Genomic DNA, 22818 nt, shown 5'->3' with positions numbered 1-22818 from the left:
AAGACCAGGTGGAAAGAGACGAAATGAGAATCTGCGAATGCAACACGTGGAACACGGAGAGTGGAATATGTAAACAAACCGGTTAACGTAACCCCCTCGGTACACTCTGCATGCTGACTGTTAGCAGAGCTACTGAAATCTCTGAAAACATCTGAGCACTTTTGCAAACATGTTCTATGTTGACAACCTGACCAGACACGTGAAGATTACAGCGCGACATTCGCAGCTAAAACACTGTTAAAAGTGTAGTTGGTGACAGAAAAACGGGGTATTTTAAAACTACACCACCAACATTGCTGCCTGTGATTTGAAATGCATTCTGGGATACCTGGCTGCCCCAAGTCTACACAAGCAATCGATTATCTAGGATCGACCTGTTTTGACTTACTTTGCAGGCAACCAATCAAATGTTAGAGAAGCTGCATGGGCAGCGTTAACCCCGCCCCCTGCGTTTGATGGGTGAGGTTGACAGATAAAATTAATTCAAGATGAGAGCCAGGCGCCAGGACTGCCAAAATGAAATAAATAAATATATCATTAAATAATTAATTAAATGTGTCAATAATCAATTAAAATGTGAAATACATAAATAATTAATTAAATGTGTCAATAATTAATTAATTAAATGTGTCAATAATTAATTAAAATGTGAAATACATAAATAATTAATTAAATGTGTCAATAATTAATTAATTACATGTGTCATAACTATTTATTTAATTAATTAATTCCAATTTTAATTAATTATTGACACATTTAATTAATTATTTAATGGTGTATTTAATTAATTCATTATGGCAGTCCTGGCGTTCCATAATTTTTGACCCATCGTTTTTTTTAACTAGCTCAGAGTGGCTATTTTTTACAAAAAGAACATAAAACATTTTTCTAGGCATTCTGCAACTTATTACAAAGTAGATTAACAAATAAAACACAATTTTACCAACATTTGATTTGCTACAAAGACGATTTTTTGGGGGGAAAGTTTCCAGCTCAACAAAACAGCATGTGGTCAGCCATCTTCTAACTACCACTCTGGCTCATGTCAGTTCAATATGCATCCACTAGATGTCTCTATGCAGGGGTCAGAAGTGGCACTTTGGGATTTAGAAGATAAATTTGACCATTTTTTTTTCTTTGTACATTTTGAGCAGCAGCAATTAACAGTGGCCAAATTTGACCACATGGGTTCTCTAGGGTTAAAACACAGTACTTTATGCTTAGCTTTCAGTTATAAGTTAAGTTAGTGAATGCATTAAAGAATTTAAGTGTCTTCTAATAATAATAATAAGAGTTTGGAAAGTTGCACAAACACACATAAAGCAGAGTGTGTGGTTTTTTTTCGGTGCTGGTGGTGTTGGGGTGTACTTTTATGCATTATACAGCTGACAATAGGACTTGATCTTAAGCCTCTATAGGGCAACTCAATCTTTTGTTAAACCCCTACATGTGGTGACTTTTAAACTTTTAAACTGCATGTCGAAGTTCACATCACAGGCCTCAAGAGGCGATAACCCCCTCAGTCTTCCAAAAAAATCGAGTGTGATAAAACTGTACTCGCAGCTCGCCTTTAAATGTGCCCGAGAGTCTCTCGACTGGAATGAAGTCAGATTGCAAGGTCATGGGGGTCACAGATTTTATTTCAGAGGATACCTCATCTAGAATCAAACATTAATTGATAACTAATTATCTCTAAAAGTAGGCTAGGTTTAATAATGAAATCTGGCTGCGTGCGCTCTTGATTAACGAGGTCTGTTGCATCTGTCCTGCTTTTTGAGGAAGCCTCTGTTCTTATAGAGCCAACTGCAGATCCACAGATAATCAGGATCATGGAAGTAGTGAAGAGGAAAACACTAATGAATGCTAATGAGGGAAGAACTCATGGAAACAACCACTTGATTAGCTGTCTGACTTGCAGTAGTGGAAGATGATGTGCCCGTGATTTGTGTGTTTCCAACAGTGAAATTGAATTCTATGTGGGAGTGAATGCACATACGTACTGTTTTGCTTACTGTGTTAGATGTAGCAAAGTGGCTTTCCACTCTTTTAATCCCGGACGGCCTTACAGACCTGCACATTAATGTGTTTTGGTGTGTTTGCATGTGTCCCTGAGAGAGCAAGACTGATCTGTCCATCACTCATCAATGGAGACAATGGAATAGACGGCCATAAGCCCTCAGAGAATATCTTTAATCAGGGAGAAACAATGCTTTGTGATGACTTAGAGGGATATGGTTAGTAAAACTTTGAGGAATTTTGTCTCTCTTGTGAGTTGGAGACTGCGTGACTGACAAGCCATCTGTGGAAAACAGATGAGCTACACAGCTATAGCTGAGAAAGCCTTCTACACAGAGGGAAAAGCTATATTCAGCGAGGTAGTCATGGGTAAATCCACCTTAACTCAAATTTACACATTTGCAAAGGAGTTTACCCATCTGCTGCAGATATATTCACGAAGAAATTCAGCTTATTTTCACTTGGGAAAAAGCCTTTACATTTCACTTCCAAACTGATGATGAGGAAATGATTTTTTTTAATGTGACATTTAAGCGACAATTTGTTTGCACACTGACTCCAGGTACAGCAATATTAAGACACAACATCTGTCTACACATCACTTCTCCATCTACATATAAACTGTGTTTCTGGGCAATCAAAACTCAATAGTCCCATATGCTAGGGCAAGACGGTGGTGGAGTGGTGAGAAACTTTGGCTCACAGTAAAGTTGTGAAATTTCAGTTAAAATTAAAAAAAAATCTGTAACTGTGTAACCGCACTAATCGATAATCATATCAGCTGTGATGGGTCCAATCTGTAATGTAGAACAGTGGTCCCCAACCTTTTTTGCACCACGGACCAGTTTATGTCCGAAAATATTTTCACGGACCAGCCTTTAAGGTGTCATGGATAAATACACCAAAATAAAACCAGCACCGGTCCCCCCCCAAAAAAAGAAGATTTATTCATAAAAAACAGGAATAGACCCAGGGAAACTGAATTAATGATAAAAATGATAAAAAAATAACACTAAAAACGATAAAAACCCTGAAAACCATGAATTTCCGATCCGAGCCTCAACTCTCGCGGTCCAATGAACTGCTGTCAGTTAGTTCTCAATAGTTCTCCTTAGGTCTATGGGACAGTTTAGCTGCTTTCAGGATTTAAATGGTAAATGGCCTGCATTTGTATAGCGCTTTACTTTCAGGATTTATTGGGGTTGTAGAGCATACCAGCTGTTTTCAAGATGAAGCCTGTTTGGCAAGTCTCTACCTTATCTACCATGCAAATCTGCACAGTTGCAACGTTGGGATAACAAGAGGTGGTGATGCCCGTCAAGGGAAAAGATCCTCCAAAATAGCCCGGACACTAGTTTTACAGCATCAGACGTGCACGTAGAATAGCAAAGAGCCACAGTGTTCTGCAGCGAAAGGGTTGAAGTAAATCTGTGGGAGGAGGAGTGCAGACAAGGTGCAAATGCGCTAAGAAAGCTTGGTGTCGAAGTTCACGAGCCTCGTTAGTTCTGCATCTCACAGGAAGCTGATCTCGCTAATCAGAATAAGCAGCTTGTCAGCGCACACTTCTCATCATCTAATTAATCGCAATCAGACAAGAATCTACAACATATTAGCGCTACCTAGACATCCCACAAATTCACACACACACACACACACACACACACACACAGAGCCTTACCTAACAGTCTGGCTGGCCACAAGAGTTTTTTTTTCTCTTCCTCCCACTGTACTTGTGTATGTGTGCAGGCATCTGGAGTGTGACCTCACTAAGTTTCAAGGGTGCCATGAAAGCGGAACGATTTCGTTCATCAAATCAATACTAACCCTTAACGGCCTCAGCTTCTCAGCCAGCTGTGACAGGAGTGGGGGGAAAAGGAGTTGTGAATCAAGCACAGAAGCTAAGAATGAGGGAGAGGAGAGAGTGAGCGTTGGAGAAAATTCAAGAGAACTGCTCGGGTGGGGACACTCGAGGACGGCGTTTGGATTTACGGAACACCGTAAACCACTCGTTCCCATTCTTGATTCCTTGAGGATCAGAGGGAAGCTTGATGTCATTCGGCTGTCTGCTCTTTGATGTGTTCTATGGGAGAGCCGAGACTCTAGGCCCTTTCATGTTATACTTTGTATTCGAGCAGCCCACCCCTGGCAAGAATTACAGTAAGATAGTCATTTAGTTCAAGCTCATCACATAGCCGATTTGCTCCTTCAAAGGCATTCCCGCTTTGCCGTGTTAAGGCTAGGACCACTTCAACAAAGAAGATCAAGATCAAAATGCAGATGGAAAGTATTAGGTATCATATAACTTTACAGTTTATTAATTCTCCACTGCAGTGCCCTGAGTGCACCATAGCTGCCGGTATTCACAACAAAAAAAATTCTTTATATCTACAAAGGAGTGAAGGGATTTTCAGTGAATCTTTAAGCTAAGGGATTTCAGTTCACAGTCCTCAAGTTATGTTTAAGGGTTTCAGACTGCAACACTGGCGTATGTCATCATCAAGCTGGGTCCCAACTTACATTACTTACAAGAATATTGTATTGAAAAGGGGTTAGTATCTTATTCTGGTCATTGGACGAATTACATATACAAAAACAGAATATTTTATCACAGCACGGGGGTGCGGTTCTGCCTCGTACCCTAAAACACTTGAGAAAGGCTTTGGCCTTGATACAACTCTGAACTGGTTAAGACAAAGAAGAGAGGTGGATGTACTTTTATATTTATTTACAATAATATATATATTTTAATGCCACAGACTTCGTTCTGGAGTCATCATTTGATCTAAACAGTCATAAAGGGACACATTTGTTACATAAGAGAATCACTTCTCTGTCACAGTAGCTTCAACAGACAAAATTAGACTGTTTGGTCTTTTCTGTCAGACACACACATGAAAGGAAGAGTTGGACTGTAAGGAGGACGCCTGCAGTTCAGCACCAGCTATGGATAGGCTATATGAGATCTGCTATTTGTATGCTTAGGAAGGTATCATCTGATAAAACAGCTAATGTAGACTGGCATAGAGACCAGCTGATGACTTTGTGACCTGAAATAAAACTGCGATGGATATGAGGTTTACTAACACGCTGCAAAGGAGAGGCACTGTTTTAGCCAAAAGCTAAGCTTCACACAACAAACTTTACACAGGGACCATGTAGTCTGCAACACCTGTTTCAAACAAAAGCAAAACAAGTACCATAGAAATGATTTCACGGTGATTTCTGGGTAGAGAGCAGCTAATACCACCGCGCTCATGAATCAGCCTAAATTGAAAACGATGACAGCCCTGCAGCCCTGCAGGTATCCTCACAGTCTTCATTCACTATAACTTGGCAAAAGATGAATATTTCCAAAAAAACGTCAGTCTGTTCCCTGATCGTACTTTACGGAAAAAACAACTCCTTGACCTTTGATTGCAGCGACAACAAAATAAAGAGAGAAAAACTCTTGGTGCGCATCTGACCTGCACTTTGCGATCCAGCGGAAAGGTTATCGAGCAGCAGGCTGACTCACGCTCTAAACACGCCAAAAACACAAACACACACACCAACATGGCGCGCATGACAGGGTGAGTGGAAAATATTCCGAAAAGGTCAAGGGTTGTGGATCAATTGTGACAGGGCCACCGGGATATGGACACAGATGGCGCATAATCTCCCATCCCCCTGTGAATTATGCAGCGTGACTCTGTTTCTCCCTCTCTGGCCAAAAACGCAGCCAAAACATTCATTCAGACCTAGTTACATTGGAGTAAAAGACCCCGTTGTTTGCAGCCGAGAGTCACAACGAGGGAAGAAAGGGCCCATGACCAGACATCCAAGAAACTCAGTACAAAGTCTGTCATAGTGGATCTGTTTTTTTTTTTTGGATTATTTTCATGCAATTCCTACTCAAAATGAGGTTTTGGAGCATATTTACAAAGTCACATAAATGGTAGGACAATTTAGATTAGCAATTAAATTAGTAATAAAAAATATTGCTATTGAAATACTGGAGACTCCAATCTCTGCGCTTTTAAAGTTTCAAGAAAACTTTTTTCAAAAATCTAACCTGAAGCGGGAGAAAACACTAGATTAAAATGTAACAATGTACCTTTTCATTCAAATTCAACTCTTTTATGTGGCCAAAATTATTATTTCTGCTGTCGAGCAGGTAATTTAATTATTGATTAAAGTAAAGGGCTTTGATTCAAAGCGAGGCAGAGATCAAAACACATTCTTAGGACAAATCAAGGCCAGCTTTCTGTAGCCTATAAAAGCGCGGACAAAGGAAGAGAGAACACCAAGTCAGCTCATGATAGTTCATTTTGATGTCAATTGTCCAAAACAGACCAACAATGGCAAGCGCATACATATGAGAGAAAATTACGCAAAAAAGGAAAGAAAATGTCAAAGAAGGGGACATAGGATGAGCTCTGCTGCCTTTCAATTACTGTCCCTTCTCCTCTTATGCTCTTCGGCTCTCCTCTGAGACGGAGCTGTGAAATTGAATTGCTGAGCACATCTCGGCAAACAAAGCAGCTCTACACCTTGCTGCCAACGGAGGGAAGGACCAGCGCCATGACAGCGACAACACACCCATGTCAAAACCTGATAAGTTTACTAACTGTGGGAAAGAAAACAAATCTAAGGAGGCTTTAATAAAAAAAAGGCACTGGAGCAACTAAATGCACCAGTTAGGTGGAAGCTATCAACACACTGTATGAATGGTCATGGCTCTGTCCTCTGACACAGTTTCTGGTGTTTCTGTTGCTGCTTATAGATAAATATCAATGAATTCAGATTCATAAATGTGAAAAGTCGGGATTATTTTATGTAGGCCATATTTTGCCTACATTTGGTAAATCAGTCCTGTATACCTTAAAGGTGCTTCTGTTAATTAGAATGGAAACATTTCATGGCTTCATTGTTGAACTTTTGCCCTTTTCCGTCATGAGTGAGAGTCATTTAAAAAAATGAGCTGAATTTAAATTTTGTCAGGCTGACAGCACCCTTTTCAGTACGGTGGAAATCATTTAGAAGAAACTGAGTGACACTGGACTTTTGCTATCAGACAGCCTGTTTTGACCATATGCCGGTTTGATTTTAATGAGTGCAGCATAAAAATAGCGATGGTAGCACAAATTTGTCCCTTTAGACATTTTTCTTTTACTTGGCACCTCCACAGAGCAAGACTATGTAGAAAAAGTTTTAAATAAAAAAAAAGATTACATATGGTATTATTACCGTTTTTTGTCTTTTGTTTTGGCCACTTAAAGGTAGCTAAAGCACAACCATGAGCATAACATATTAGTATACAAACCTACCCAAATAATGTTAATATTCATATGAATTGTTGTGCTTCTGTCCGTCTGTTAAATCAGTTTGCTAGCATGCAATGCAATCCCAAGGAGTTCTTCTGTGCAGCACTGTATCCCTATTTGCAACCAATTTTGCTTTGCAACCACGAGCAACTTCCTGCGACTATTCACCAACCAGTCAATGAACGCACAGTAACCGGCTAGCCAGGGTGTTGCTGATCGGTCTCTAGGCCTGTGTGACTCGGGCTATACACATACATGCCAACCCTCCCGATTTTTCTGGAAGAATCCCGGATTTCAGTGCCCCTCCCGAAAATCTCCCGGAGCCACCATTCTCCCGAATTTCTCCCAATTTCCACCTGGACAACAAAATTGTTAAACCATCCTTAACTGGGCTGCCATTTCCGGCGGGACAATAATAACGGTGACACCTCGGAGTCAAGCGTGGGAATCAGAACAAAGGAAGAGGAAGCAGAAGAGAAATGGCAACAACCAGTAAGAGAAGGAAATATGCATGCAAGTTCCAAAATGATTGGAAAAAGAATTTGATTTGACAGCTATCTAATTTAACTTATTTTGTCTGATAAATAAACACTGTAGAATTCAAGTTTTTTTCTGTGTATATGTACATGACGACACCCCCCCCCCCCCCCCCCCCCCCCAACAGGCCTTTTGAATGTCTCCCTAATACTGAGGTCTCAAGGTTGGCAAGTATGGCTATACATAATTTGTGGTTGGGATGTCACAGTCTCTCTCAACCATCTAGCAGTCTCATAAAGCTGCAAGGGACATAAAAACTACATAAAACTTCATTTCTGCAAGTGTCATATTTCACATTAATACAAATATATTATTGATAGCAGCTATAAAAATAAGTTGGAAAATCTTCACTGAATTATTTTCAGTTCCAGAAAGTGTGCAACAAAATACAAGGCACATGCACCCAATATAACCCGCATGTAGTCCCAGTGTATAAAAGCAATCATGAGAGTGCAGTTAAAGCAAAGATAAAAGTGTAGTTGTAGATGCTACTGCCATGTTCATCCAGGCTGTTTCAGTCCCCACTTTGTGTGTCACCCCGAGGCAGGCAACACACAGTGGACACTGTGCCTGGTCCTGCTTAGCCTTAAACCCTGGCCCTAAAGGCCCTAGGGCACCCCTGAGCCTACCCAACTTCCTTGGGCCCACAGTTGGTGATCTAGTTTTACATATGGGATCCCTCTATTATTCATAGTCCAGGGCAGTCTCGCTCTGTGGTGCCACAGTGGGTTATGTGGGGGGCAGAGGGGCTGTTGCTTCCTAGTTACTTCTTCGTAACTGTGAGAACGCACATGCGCGTGTTTGTGTGTGTGTGTGTGCATTCATTATTTACACACTAGGGGCATTTAATTTTTACATGGGGTTACGTAACATATCCCCACACAGCTTCATTCATCCAGAAAATGTATAAATGTGCATGTATGAATGCAATGCAATCGAGGAGAAGAAGCACACACATACTCACAGCAGTGTGGCTGAAAAGGTAATACAAACGCTACAGGACCCTCTCCTCATATACACAATCAGAAGCACACTCTCTCACACACATAAACACACACACACACAGATTACTGATTACCTCTCTCTGCTTGTACATGAGTGGGCCTCTGACCAGCAAAGAGGAGCTGGAAGTGAATTACAGACCATTATCCCGTGCACTAAAGCAGTTACAGCTGAAACCCGAGAGCCCTCACCGGAAGGGAAGGATGGAGAGAATACAGGAAGGAGAAATGGAGCGAGGGATAAACCACGGCTACGGTGAGAGTGACTTTAGGATGCAGAAATGAGGAGAGAACAGATGGGGAGAAGGAGACGCAGGGACGGAACGACAGGGGAAAAGACAGAGATGGAGGGCGTCGAGAAGGAGCGGGACGACCACTCTTGACATTTCTCTGCCACTTTGCATGAGTCGAGGATGACGGTGGGCCTTTACTTACTTTTTTCTTATATTTTACTTTCCTCAGCCATTGTATTCTTAACCCAACCACCCTCGTTCTCACTTTCTTTGCCTTACCCCCACCCTCCGCACCCCGCCCATCCACACACACCCTCCAACACTTTGTCACAGGTTCATGGCTTCCTTGGAAAGATGACATCGCATTAGTCACAGTGTTTAATCAGATGCCATTATCATTTCACAGAACTCTCTTTCTGTTTGCTGGTGTGCATGGCTGTGTGATTGTCACTTCTAATTCTGGCAGGAACGCATGATTTATTTCCCTGAGAAAACACAGAGAGGGAAGAGGGGAGAAGGAGTTTGAAAAATAAAGGGAGGCTTCTTCTCAAATTAATCAAGTCCAGTCCATGTTAATTTAATTCAGGCTTTATGTCGCTCATATTTATTATTCATATTTATTACTGCTGGTGCGTAATTATTTTACTATAATATTATAACTCCTCAACTCATTATCTGTTTTAATGCAGCTATTTATTTGAGCTACCACTGCTGCTGGTACTTTGTAGTGGGAGTGCTGCAGGTGGTGATGGTCTTAATATTAATAATAGTAATAACCCATCTATTCCCACTCCCAAACCTTCTTAATTCTCTTTTAATCATGTTGTTCACCTTTCCATCACCACCTTCTTTACACTATGGTGTCCAAAGTCAGATATGCAGCATTTGCCCTCTTTCCTCCACCACCAAGGGGACTCTGATGGAACTTTTCGGGGTGGACAGGCTGGTGTGCAAAGGTATTTCATTCTCCTAACAAAGCCAATAAATTCTGTCTGTCAATCCCAAATAAACTGACCTCAGTCTCAGGGTTTGGAAACAGTCCTGAAGAGAAAAATCAGACAGAATAATATGATTAAACTGAAATACAGTCCTAACAGCGCAGGAATTATACTCATCTTCAAGATAAGATGAAGACAAGTAATACCAAAATGTCAGTCACTGAGAATAGCTAACCCTGCCGTCTTTGTGGTTCAGGAGCCCCATCCCTTCGTCGTTATCCGTGGCTGTGGGCAGTGGACGTAATGGAGGTGGTGAGGACGGTAGTAATAACAGCAGTATGATTTGTTTGACCTTTCATTCCCTCCTTTTCTTCCACCCCCTCCTGCCCCTATTCAGACGCAGAGGAATACAAGCAGGAACTTCTTCACATACAAGCATACATCCAAATACTCAGGTGTCGCAGACTTACCTATACATAATATATTTGTTTTGCTCAGAGGGCAACATTAGGATGTGGGAAAGATCCCGAAAGTGAAGAAAAAACGTTTGAAAAGGGTTAAGCAGAGACGAGGGGGAAGGAGTTAGGACAGTGATGAAACAAAAGACGTGCAAAAGGAAAGAGCTGCAGGACAGAGACATGGACAGAAAGTCGAAGGGAGGATGCAGAGCTGCACTGTCCTCGTGGGGTGCTAGAGGTGGTGGGTGTGAGCCGGGGATAATCCTTGTATCCCATTGTCTCCTGTTTTCAAACCAATTATTGTCATCTGCATCCTCATGAAAGAGAGTTAATGAGGGGAGCAGAGCTTTGGAGTGTCAAAGCATAGTCAAGGGAACAAAGAGCACACAAAAAAATGAGGATAGAGAGAAGAGGATATGGGAGGACAAATGTGGCAGTGGTGGAAAGGGATGGGATGTAAAATAAGTGAAAGTCAAGTGCCAGGTTGGCAGGTGGCTCAGTCGTGGATTTCGCGTATCATACCCTACCCTCTGTGCTCTGTCACGTGTCCTGACTTTACAGAAATGCTAACCCTTTTTTTTGATATTCTCTTCATTTCTTTCTTCATTGAAAGGAATTGAAGACTGAGTTATACAGTTTCACCTCTTAGAAGCTACTAAATGCCTGTATAAAATACAATTCAGTATATATACAGAGAGTTATACAGACCTTATATACACCCAATCGATACTTTATTAGTTTCACCTTGCTAGGCCTGAGAGGCGCTGCATTTTGCCCTCACAACTGTCTTAGTTCTTCGTGGAATAGATTCAAAATTCTTCAAAGAGTTTGGTCCATACTGACATGACAGCATCATGCATTTTCTGCAGCTTTGTCAGCGCAACATTCATGATGCTGCACAAAGGTGCTCGATTAGGTTGAGATCTGGTAACACTGGAAGTCATTCGAATACAGTGAACTCACAGTGGCGTTTTTATCCTGCTGGAAGAAGGCATCAGAAGACAGAAAGAATCTTTTTCTAAATACACAGTTGGCAAACAGCCCTTAGGTAGGTTGTGGTAATAAAATGTCCGTCACACCATTACACCAACAACAAGCTCAACTGTAGATACAAGGCAGGATGGATCCATGCTTTTATTTTTTTAATGGCAAAGTCTGACCCTACCGTCCGAATGCTGCAGAGGAAATCGAGACTCATCAGACAAGGCAACGTTTCTTCAATCTTCTATTGTCCAATTTTGGGGAACCTTTGTGAACTGTGGTTTCAGATTCTTGTTTTTAACTGACAGGAGTGGCCCATCAGCTTTGCAGTTGGATGGGTTGTGGGTTCAGAAATGCCCATCTGCATACCTTGGTTGTATTGATGGTTATTTACTTTTCTAACTCTGACCTCTGGCATCAACAAGGCATTTTCAACCAGAGAACTGCTTCTCCCTGTTAATTTTCTCTTTTTTGGACTATTTTCTGTAAAATCTAGCGATGGTTATGAGGAAAAATCCCACCAGATCAGATTTTTTTTTAAATATTCCAACCAGCACATTAGCAACCAAAAACCATGTCACATTCAAAGTCTTTAAAATCACCTTTCCTCTTAATTCTGATGCTCAATTTGAACCTGAGCAGGTACGTTTGATCATGTAAACATGTGTGTGCTAACTAATTGCTATGTAGGAAAAACATCAGCAATATTATCAGAGAAGCAATAGTTGCTGGCCATCAATCTGGGAAGTGTTATCCCAGATAAGTGTTATCTCTGCAGTGAGAAAGATTATTCACAAGTGGAAAACATTAAAGACAACTGTGAATCTAGAGTCAAATGTGAAGCTGTTGGACAGCTGAATCTTGGCCAGAATTGGGTCATGCAACAGGACAATGATCCCAAGCATGACAGCAAAACTACAAAATATTTCACAACCTCATTGAAAGGAGTGCCTTGAATGAACTCTTTCTGTGATTTGGTGCTATATAAATAAAGCTGAATTGAAAAATTTAACTAAATGAACTTTACAGGAGCCGTGTATGAACGAATGCCCAGAAACCTCAGTGAACTAAAACAACATTGTACCGAAGACTGCCAAACAATATAAGAGACTGATACAGTCAGACAGAAAATGAAGTTATTGTTGCTAAATGTGGTTCTATAAGATACTGAGTGCGGTGGTGTACTTAGTTTTTCATGACTGTGGGTTGTTGTTTTCATAGTTTACAGCATAGTTAATGGGCTTTATACATCGAATTATTACCTCATGTTGGCCAGACAAGTAAAACGACACATACTGAAAGTACATTCTTATATAATGACCAGCTCATTCGATGTCAAGTAAAATAAGTGCAATTTAAGCAATATGTCTTAGTTTTCCAATATTCAGTGAGACTGCAAACAAAGAAATCATAAACGCACATGGATACGGTCCCCTTTGCTTGACCACCTTACTTCAGATGTGATTTGGGTAAGAAGGCTGCAAGGGCGACAGTGATTCAGACCTCTGTCTCGGATGAAATTAACAGCTCAGATAACCACTCTCATGATGTGATCCATTCTTTACACTTCAGTGAAAAGTCCAAAAATCATGCTCCTCTTCTCAGCAATTTTCACACTACTCAAAGCCATCCAGTGGGCTGGACCTGACTGGCTGTATGATACTTAATTTTGGCTAACACAGTATCCCTGAACGCAGGTCTTGTCTTTTGAAATTTGCATAACTGTTTAACCCTCTCAGGCTCAAATTAAACTTTTTGTTGCTAATGCACAACCAAGTCCTGCAGTGGTACTTCTGAGTAAAAAAAACTCATAAAACATGTATGTGGGGTAATCAGGTTGTTCGTTTTTAACTGTTGCAAATCGGCGACGCCTGCCTTGAGAGGGTTAATGTGACATACAACATGCTGCCCAATGCTGAAACCCACCATTCAGTGTGTATGTGTGTGTGCGTCAAACTCAGTGTGTTTCATCTATGTCAGTTTTCTGCGTGCACTCCGGCCACGCTGATTACGTGCGCAGTGTACATTGGACATTTTCAAGGCTATGACCACAGGGCTCTCTCTGCATTCTCTTGACAGGTCTTGTCTGCTATAAGCTGCTTTCACCATGGTAACCATAACTGCAATGTGCCATTTTTAACCTCGGCCAATCATTCACACTCTCTGTATTGTTCCAGATACAGAGCACGTATGTTATTTTAACATACGTTTCAAATTTCAAACGCAAACATGGTCCAAGGAGACAGACATTCGTCAGAGATTTGTGAGAGCTATTTTAGAGTCGTGTTAGCTCCTTATTTGAGTCGGATAAAAAAGAGATAAAGAGATGATAAGTTTGCTGTTCAGCTTTATTTTTTTCTGCCTGGAAACTTCTGGGACGTTTCTTCTGTGCAGCTGCAATATCACATCTCCGCCTTTCATTTGTGGTGGTGGCAAACACAAAAATATTAAAACCTAGGTTGCAACAAGGAGTTACACCCAAATTAAACACTGTTATGTTCAGCTTAAAGAAAGCCCTCAAAAGCCGAGGTGTGTGTTGCTCATAAGTTGATCCAGTCACTTGCTCACTGCTGCGATGCCAATGATATCCAAGAATCCACCCACTCTTTTACTCGAGTAAACCGGTGATCAAGTGAGTTTTATGCGTGTGAGGATAAAAACCAAAATCAGAAATGAAACAGACCTCAGCTTCTTTTAGATAGATAAATAAAAACACCCACTTTAGTCTCTTGATGCTCACACAACGAAGCATTCACGCTCTGCATGTGTCTCTGTGTATTGCAAGCGTATGCTGCTTCACCAGTGACTCACAGGACAGGTCACTGTGAGCGTCTACAAGCTGGACCTGTCTTCATGTCCCTCTTGCACAAGGCGCATGTGAGGACACACAGATGTGACAAGCTGTGTGAAAAAGCTAGAACCCCCCAATTGTTCCCCTTGCATCTATTTGTTGCTACGAGCTGGTTTCTGTGACAATTATAATCTGTTTTCTGCTCAAACCATCTTATTACCAGCACCGACAACTCGGTCACAAGCGAAAATGAAATGCAGCGTGAAAGGCTGCATCCAAAGAAGAGATAGGGTGATAATGGCAAATGAAGATGTGATACTTTTCATTTTTTCGCAGCCTTTTTGCTCGAGAAGAGACAAGGGAGAGAGAAAATGAGGGTTGTCGCAGCTTGGTGGGGGGTGAGGTAGAAAGAACAAGAGGAAAAACTCTAATCCGAGTGCTGCACTCTTGCAACTTGGTCGCGAGATCAATGAGAATATGTGAGAGAAAAAAGAAAAAGGGCACGACCTCTCGGTGCACGCAGCAAGAGCAGAGCCTACTGCCATCATGCAGGATAAGCCACCACTCTACAGGCGCTGGCATGCATTTATTAGAGTAAGCACACATTAATTAGTCTATATTGTTTTTAAATTCCTGTGAGAGCCCATAAATCCACTGCACTCCCCCACAACAAATCAATGCAAACCTAAAATTACCATTAAAACAGGATCACTCAGAGCGTTAAAGCCACATTGTTGGTTGATTATGAGCTAAGACAATAAAAATACATCTTGAAGGGATTAGTGCTAATCTCTAGTTGCAATACCTATCACATGACTTGCATGTAATTGGCAAAATCATTATGTTTTTTCCTTTCGACAGGAGAATTAAGGCATCGGTGCTCCTATTGTGTTTGATTTATTAAAATCAACAATTAACAAATGTAAAAAAAGCACTTTAGTAAGAGCATCATTAAACAATCTGCATAAAGACAGAAAGCACTTCCAACAGTTTTCATTGGAACGCTTATACATTATTTTAATATCAGGGCATGACAGAAAACAGGGAGGAAGCAAGGCTTAATAAAGGCGATGTGAAGGTGCAACACATCAGCAACAAAGGACGTGAGTGGGAAATCATATTAGCACCAAGTCTTATCTGTTGGTCTGATGCACATTTGGGCATTACTAGAAAGTTGATTCCAATAGCATTGACTGTATCTACAGATTACCATATAGATAAATGTATAGATGTTACACAGACACTCAAAACTTCATGCAAATTTCCACTGATTGTATCAAACAACAGATTTAATTGGCCATCAAGATCCATCCATCCATTTTCTTCTGCTTATCCAATTAGGATCATGATGGAGCTGGAGCCTATCCCAGCTGTCATAGGTTGAAAGGCTGGGTACACTCTGTACAGGTCGCCAGTCCATCACAGGACTAACAACCCATCAGGATTTCATTTACTTTAGGGTTTTTGGGGGGGCGTTACACTGAAGGCACATCAAGCTTCAAAATTAACAGTGGCAAATTACAGAGTACACCGAGGCTTGCCAACCTAGAAGCTAGGGTCACTCTGCTTCCCTTAATACATTTCTACTGCAAGTTCTTGGATTTTGCAGTAGACATACAGAAAGCCTTAATGTTTCTGCCAGAGCTCCATATGGTGATGAACTGTATCAAAAATCCAGAATGAAAGCGTTTTGATTTGACTGGGTCAGTAACGCTGCCATTAGGAGATTAAGGATTCATCACCAGAGCAACGGTAAGCGCTAATAAGCACATTTAATGGTGATCCATTTTTTTTATTTGAGTTTATTTTCAAGCAGTGCTTTCCTCTACCTTTTGCTAGCAGTTGCGAAAACCTGATTGGACAGTCGCAAGTCCATCCGATATGACTACTGTCTGACCTTCAGCTTAACAAAACTGCTAAAAATAACTGTGTGAGGCCTCATTTTGCCTTTCCCATACTGATGTTAAGTCACATGAAAAAGGTGAACTGGCTGTAAGGTGTACATTCACATTTGGTAAGTCCACAGTTCAAAATCAATGTGGCAGCATTTAACGGGAAGTAAAGACCACCGAGGCTTAGCTAGAGAGTTTTGAAGTATGTTTTTTTTTTTTTTTTGGTGTGACCATACTACGACAAACATGTTCTGCTTTGTTCTTTTAAGTTTGAATAAAAAGTCCAAAGTCCAAATCCACCTTAAGCTCAACTGCAATGTTTGGAGGATGAAAGAAAAGTCTTTTGAAGTGATAGTAATAGCTGTTATAGTTAACAACAGCAGCACTAATCTTTCTCTCTCAACTACAATACTTATACTTGGTACAATTTAAACACCCTTGAGGCCAGCACTATTTAAGCAGCAGATGTTGCCTTGCAACACAAAGGCTATTTTCAAGGCTCAGGAAATGTATTTCATGGATCAAACCAAACCAAAAGTCACTAACAAAAGGAAATATCAAAGCACAGCAAAGAGGAAATTATTTAAGCCACGAGGCATTTTTTTGGCTAGAGGCCATGTGATTTATGAAGCTGATGTGGGCAATTCAGCATTGTTTGGGGCCCAGTTCGTATTTTCCTTTTAGTCTTCACTGCCATCTGAAAAAAAAAAAACATCTCTAAGAGGCCAAAGGCTCCTCTGTGTTTAGTCTGCCTGATATTTTGTAATGTAGATTCATTTTTTTAGACCCATTTAGTGAAAACAGCTACCCACTGCTGCTCGAAATTATGTGATTAAAGTGCAGAGGCTTGACTACGGCATATAATGTTAAGGGCAATAGGTCCGAAACAGATTCAGGAGATTAATATGTGAGGGTTTGTTAAAACAAGTTAATACAAGTCCCTTTGCATTACACGTTATCATATAATTCCCACTAGTACGGCTTTAAACCTTTTTTGTGTACAGATTTGATCATAAAATCTAAAACACAATGGAAAGCTAGATTAGGAGTAAGCAGAGTTTTGTTCAGTTTTTTTCCTCTCATTGCAAGACAGGTCTTAAGGCATAAATGACACTTTCTGACTTTTTTTGTTGACTGTTTCTGCAGTCAGGCCGCAAACTCTGGTCATTATCTGGCTTTATGCTGAGTTCTCTGACTGCCAGCATTTATTCTGCGCAATTAATTAGCCATCAAGAACTGAAAGCCCCACTGACGAACACCAACTTAGGACGACTCGCTCAAACCGTACCCCATTGTCTGTCGCTGAGTTATTATGTCTAAATTTTGTGCCAACATGTTTTTGCTGTGACAGTCCTGAATGGATCCAGTGCTGACTGTGCCGGGTCCCTCCTCTCTTGTTTTCTGGATAGAAGTACAGATGGGTGTGAACGCGTTTGTGTGTACGTGCGTTCTAACTGATGGGCTCTGGCCGTGCGATCCATGCTGCTGTCTAATTATCCTGATGTGATGGATGGCTTTGATTAAATCATGTGACGGCTGAGACAGTCTCTGCCTCCCTTTGCCTCTCGTCTCTCGACTCCATCGCTCTTTTTCTTCTTCTGTGACACACTTGCACGCAGACAAACGCATTACATAGGCTGCAAGCCCTTAACTCTAGTCTCTCCGTTTTTTCTTTCGTCTTATGATACAGGTCTTCAGTAGTTCAGAACAGATGAGCGCTGCTTTTAGCATTGATGAAAGATATCCATAAATCATCCGACGGGAGATAAAGAGAGTGATGAGGGTGGGAATGAGACCAGGAGGCAAAAAAAGATGGATAGATCGAGACATGGAAAATAATAGTTCAGTTTATAATTTTCATTGATTTCTGGACTGAATACAGCCACTGGTTCTGGTTGTCTTTTATCTCGACCTGGATCCAAATATCAATAATATCAAAACCAAAGCTGGAATTGGTATTCTTTTGATCGATGCTTTATTTTTATTCTTAAAGTTTAATATGTATCCCACTGACCTGTGTTAGATTAATAATTGTTTTGGAAATTAAATGTGTCTCTTTTATTTATAGTCTTTAGTACATTTAAATGAGAAAAGATGACCCAGCATGTTTAGAGACAGGCACATTTACATTACAGTCTCCAAAAACACCCAGTTTCAAAATAAAAGAAAAGCTGAAGGGTATGATTTAGCATGTGTTCAAGATTTGCAAATTAATGATGATTTGGCTCATAAATCATAACACGCAGCTCTCTCGTACATAAACTGCCTTTATAGGTTAAAAACTCTGGTATGGGTATCTGCAATATTTACCTGGCATCAGATTGATACCAAGATTTGCAGTATTGCTCTGCACTAGACTCTATTTTTGTTCTGTATATTTTATTTTCCTTGAATAACATTGAACGGAAAATTTTGCCTTTGATGAATGTCCCTTTCTTGTGCACGTTGGATAAAGAAGAGCGATAATAAAAAACTTTTATAATCCAAAAACTGCAGAAAGAGTCCTATCTGAACATAAAAGGAAGAAATGCACCTGTGAGAGAAATATAGAAAGTAGAACATAAAATGGGACGATTTTATTCTCGCATGTTGTTGCTGGGAACAATGTTAGGATGAAGGAGTGCTCAGGGAAAATGATTTTCGCCTTAATTCTCTTATCTCCTTCCGATAAGCTCCACTGCAGATAATCAAAAAACTAAATTGATAACCTGCTCTAATGCAGGCTCGCTTCTGTCTGCAGCTACACACACCAAACTGCACACGTCCTAATGAGATGCTGTCCTTCAGTGCTACAAAAAGCTGCTGTTTGAAGTTACTCTCCCAGAAACCATATGCTCACAGCGGGAAGACTGGGCACAGATCCACGAGCCGCACAGGCACACGCACGCAGTAAAGCCTGTGTAGCCACACACACCTATAACCATTAAGAAGTGAGACGTGAGTGGGGGAGAAAAATGGAGGAAAGTGACTCATCTCTGCAAAATACTCCTCACAAGTCATCAGTTAAAAGCTTCATGTGGACTAGTCAGTGAAACACGTAGTCACAAGCTGTATTCTAATTGATGTCAAGGCATAACCAGCAAAACTCAACACTTTCGCCCATTAAATATGCCCATAAATGGAAGGCAGCAAGACTTTTAATGTGAAAAGTCAAGAGGAAGTCCTTAGTTATAGCATTCAAATTACAAAAACATATCATTACTAAGGGAGGAAAGCCCGACGTGACTCTGATAGAATTACTGCTGCTGAAATGCACATAAATTTAAAAGACAAGAAGTAAAGATGCAAGAAGTTTTGAGTTTGCATCAGCTGACACAGAGGAATGCCCAAACCTCCCATTTCTGACCACTACTGAAGGTTAATGAATTGTCAACCCCAAGTTAGTAGCCAATGAGCATGCATTTTTTATTTCTGCCAAAGCCAAGTCGAGCCTTTACTCGTCACTCCCCATTTCCCAAAACCAACATGTGGAAGCCAAAAACACTCAGGTCGAGGACTCATAATGGGACTTCACTAACCAATCGCTGACATCACAGTGGCTACATCCATCTTTTATATAAACTGTAGGGGTGGAACAGCTTTTCCAGCTGTTCTTGAATGCCAGCCTAGTCCCTAGGGTACAGCACAAGAAACAGCATCCTGCTGCAACTTCATCACAGTGAAAATCAAGAAAAGCTCACAGGAATAATCAAGCATGCAACCAAAATCACCAGCACCACTTAAACCCAACTCTCAGACCCTCACAGCTTCCATTACTAAGGGCCCTGTAGACCTCCTTCACCACTCCTTACAGCTACTCCCATCAGGCAGCCACTAAAAAGTGCCCTGGCGCAAAAAGAGAACTTTGAAAAAGTTTTTCATTCACACCACAAAATTCATTTTACACATGGCCACAAACTCTGTCAGTGCGTTCAAATGCTACTTTGCGAATGTGCTCTTATCTATTCATGGAATTGGTGTTATTAAATGTACTTTATGGTCTCCGATTTAACTTTGACTGTGTGAATTTGACTTTTTTCTGCAGTAGATATTTTGACTTATACCAGCAGGAAAAGCACAGATGCTGTGCTTTATTAATGTATTCCAGCCCCACTTTGTCAGTTGGCACCTGAATGAGAATCCAACAGAAGTTGAAAGAAAACTCCAAGGACAGTTATGGATGTGTTAGTAAAGCCACAGAAAGGAACTTTATAGAACTTTAAGAAATTTATAAGGTGGAAGTATCCTCTCATACTGAAAAGTGTAGTCAGTGCCGAGGGCTGCAAACCTGCATTCCTTTGAACGACCAGCAGGGGGGGTGACTCCTAAAGTTCCTTTATTTGGTCTCTTTTAGACTGAAATAGATTAGATTAGATTAGATTAGATTAGATTAGATTAGATTAGATTAGATTAGATTAGATTACATTAGATTAGATTAGATTAGATTAGATTAGATTAGCCTTTATTGGGTCACTTCTGAGAAATTTAAACTGGACAACAGAGGGAAACATAAAACACACATACAAACACTTATTTACATTTTTACCCTAATTACAATTGAATAATTAGCCGATATTGGCAATATAAAATTTATACCTATTTAACTTACAGTTTGGTGCCCTAAAGCTTTTTCCTGACGGCGTCAACTGATACTTATTAAAGATGAGATTTTTGTCCTCAGTAACTTTCAGACCCTGCTGTATCACTGACTCTGGATGGGAAAATGAAAGGAGCACGTCAACTATCTCTCCAGCCCTTTTAATTTTGAACTTGGGATCTGAGCTTAACAGAAAGGTTGCCAAACCATGTAGCAATACAGTATAGCAATAAAGCATTTCCACTCCATGTGTTGACTAATTCAGGCGCACACATAATCTACATGATGAACCCACTGTAACTGACAAAGTAAACACCTAGATAGATGATAAACAGGGTATGATCTGAGGTGTGGATATATTTGACAAGTCACTAGTGTATCAATCAAAGTCCTTGGGATCTTAATAAGAAGATCCATCACGGTTGTTTTGAAAACCAAGACATCAAATGCACTTTAAAATTTGAAAGCAAACCAAAGGGGGACGTCAAGGTGACTAAATCAATTTTTAGGTAGAGTCAACTTTCCTAAAATCTAAACCACGTAAGTAAAAACGCCTGTGCAGAGACTAAGAATTAAAAGAGAGTCATCATTATAATGGGTGTTCTTGATTATGATTGATTGACTAACCATCTTAACCATCTTAGGACTTCCTGAATTACCTGAATAGACCCTATGGTAAGAGGCTATGCCATGACAATGATCATTCAGTGACCATAGAAGTCTATCTGTATTCTTAGACATAGCAGAGAAGACTACTTTTGGTGTCCAACCTGTGTATTATTTTTTAATGTGTGTTATTTCATGCAGAGCACACAACATCTGTCAGAATATATATTTACCCTGATGACAATGACAGGAATGATAATAATGATAATGCTATTTGGCGACAGAAATAGGCCATTTTAGGCATGTTGCAGAGAGTTTCCGGTTCTGACAGCAACAATGTGATGCATCTGTAATTTTACTTATATAGAACATCCCATCACATCCTGGCCTTGTATTACATCAGATAAAATGCACAAACACAGGGCACTGTGGGCCTCTAAGTGGCCCTCTCTGTAGCTGTAATTAGGTGAAAGCTTTTCACCATTTCATTAACATGGTAAATCCAACAATGGACAAAAAGAGAGGAGTGTAACTGTATTAGCTGAGGCGACGAAGGCTAAACAAGCGAACAGAGAGGATAAATAAATAAAATGACAAATGTTTGGGAGGTAGATAGATGGAAGTCCGTTGAATGGTTTTAGCCAATTACAGAGAATGAGTAGATAGATCCAGGGTACCTCCAGACACCAGATATCCTGTAGAGTGCTGACGTCACAAGAGCGAATCAAGAGAAAGGAGGGAGGAGAAAGTGAGGGGAGATGGAGAAAAAGGAGGAGATTGAAGCTAAGAATAGTAGTACATCCTCGGGCCAGCACGATCGGTCAGTCATGCCAGCTATTTTTTACTTTATTACTGTGCCAGTCTGTACTTGTCTTGACATCTTTCCATCTACTGTTTCTATTTTCCTCTCGCCATTAGCCTCTTTCCAAAATGCAAGGCCAACAGTATGGCAACTTTGTCATGTCGATGTTTCTCAACCAACCCACGCAGGGTAGTGACAGCTTAAACTGTTGTATGTAGTGTTCAGCCATGACAGTCGACAACAGCAAACATCTCCAGAAACGCGACTTAGTCAATATTGCTTCAAATGTGAGATCAAACACAAGGCAGGCCATGCAGGAGAGTGAGCGGCATGCTTCAAAATCCCACTTTCTCTGAGCTGTTTCACTGACGTGGGTTAATCCCCGAGGGATGGATTTCAAGGACGCAGAAGACAGAAGTGGAATTCGTATGTGGGTACAGGTGACGTGTAGCTGCAGGAGTTACATTCATGTGTGATTGTGCCTTCTACTTACCACAGTCTCATCAGGAAATGGTGCTCCATGCGTATAGGCAGAAAAGGATGGAAAAATAACTCGGTCCCAGTCACTCTGCAGACAGGGGGAGAGACAAAAACAACATCAGGGAAGCTCAAATAAAAATCTCACGTGCAGATTTGCGCCAGACTTATCACATGTGGATGGAAGCATTTAGTTCCATTTCTCTA

The 22818-nt window shown here is 40.7% G+C and overlaps 1 protein-coding gene across 2 annotated transcripts in view; it reads right to left on the bottom strand.

The window, feature by feature from the left end:
• The window catches only part of dlgap3 (discs, large (Drosophila) homolog-associated protein 3), a 163290-nt gene that overhangs the window by 58706 nt on the left and 81766 nt on the right, over positions 1 to 22818 (bottom strand). For both annotated transcript variants that reach the window (XM_085149591.1, XM_085149592.1), the window contains exon 2: positions 22628 to 22702. The gene's annotated coding sequence lies outside the window, so the exon portion shown is untranslated. The remainder of the gene's footprint in view (positions 1 to 22627; positions 22703 to 22818) is intronic.

The sequence above is a fragment of the Neolamprologus multifasciatus genome, chromosome 22 (genome assembly GCF_963576455.1).
Source record: "Neolamprologus multifasciatus chromosome 22, fNeoMul1.2, whole genome shotgun sequence".
Classification (NCBI taxonomy): Eukaryota; Metazoa; Chordata; class Actinopteri; order Cichliformes; family Cichlidae; genus Neolamprologus; species Neolamprologus multifasciatus.
Note: the sequence above shows the minus strand (reverse complement) of the source record. Positions and strands in the feature narration are given on the sequence as shown.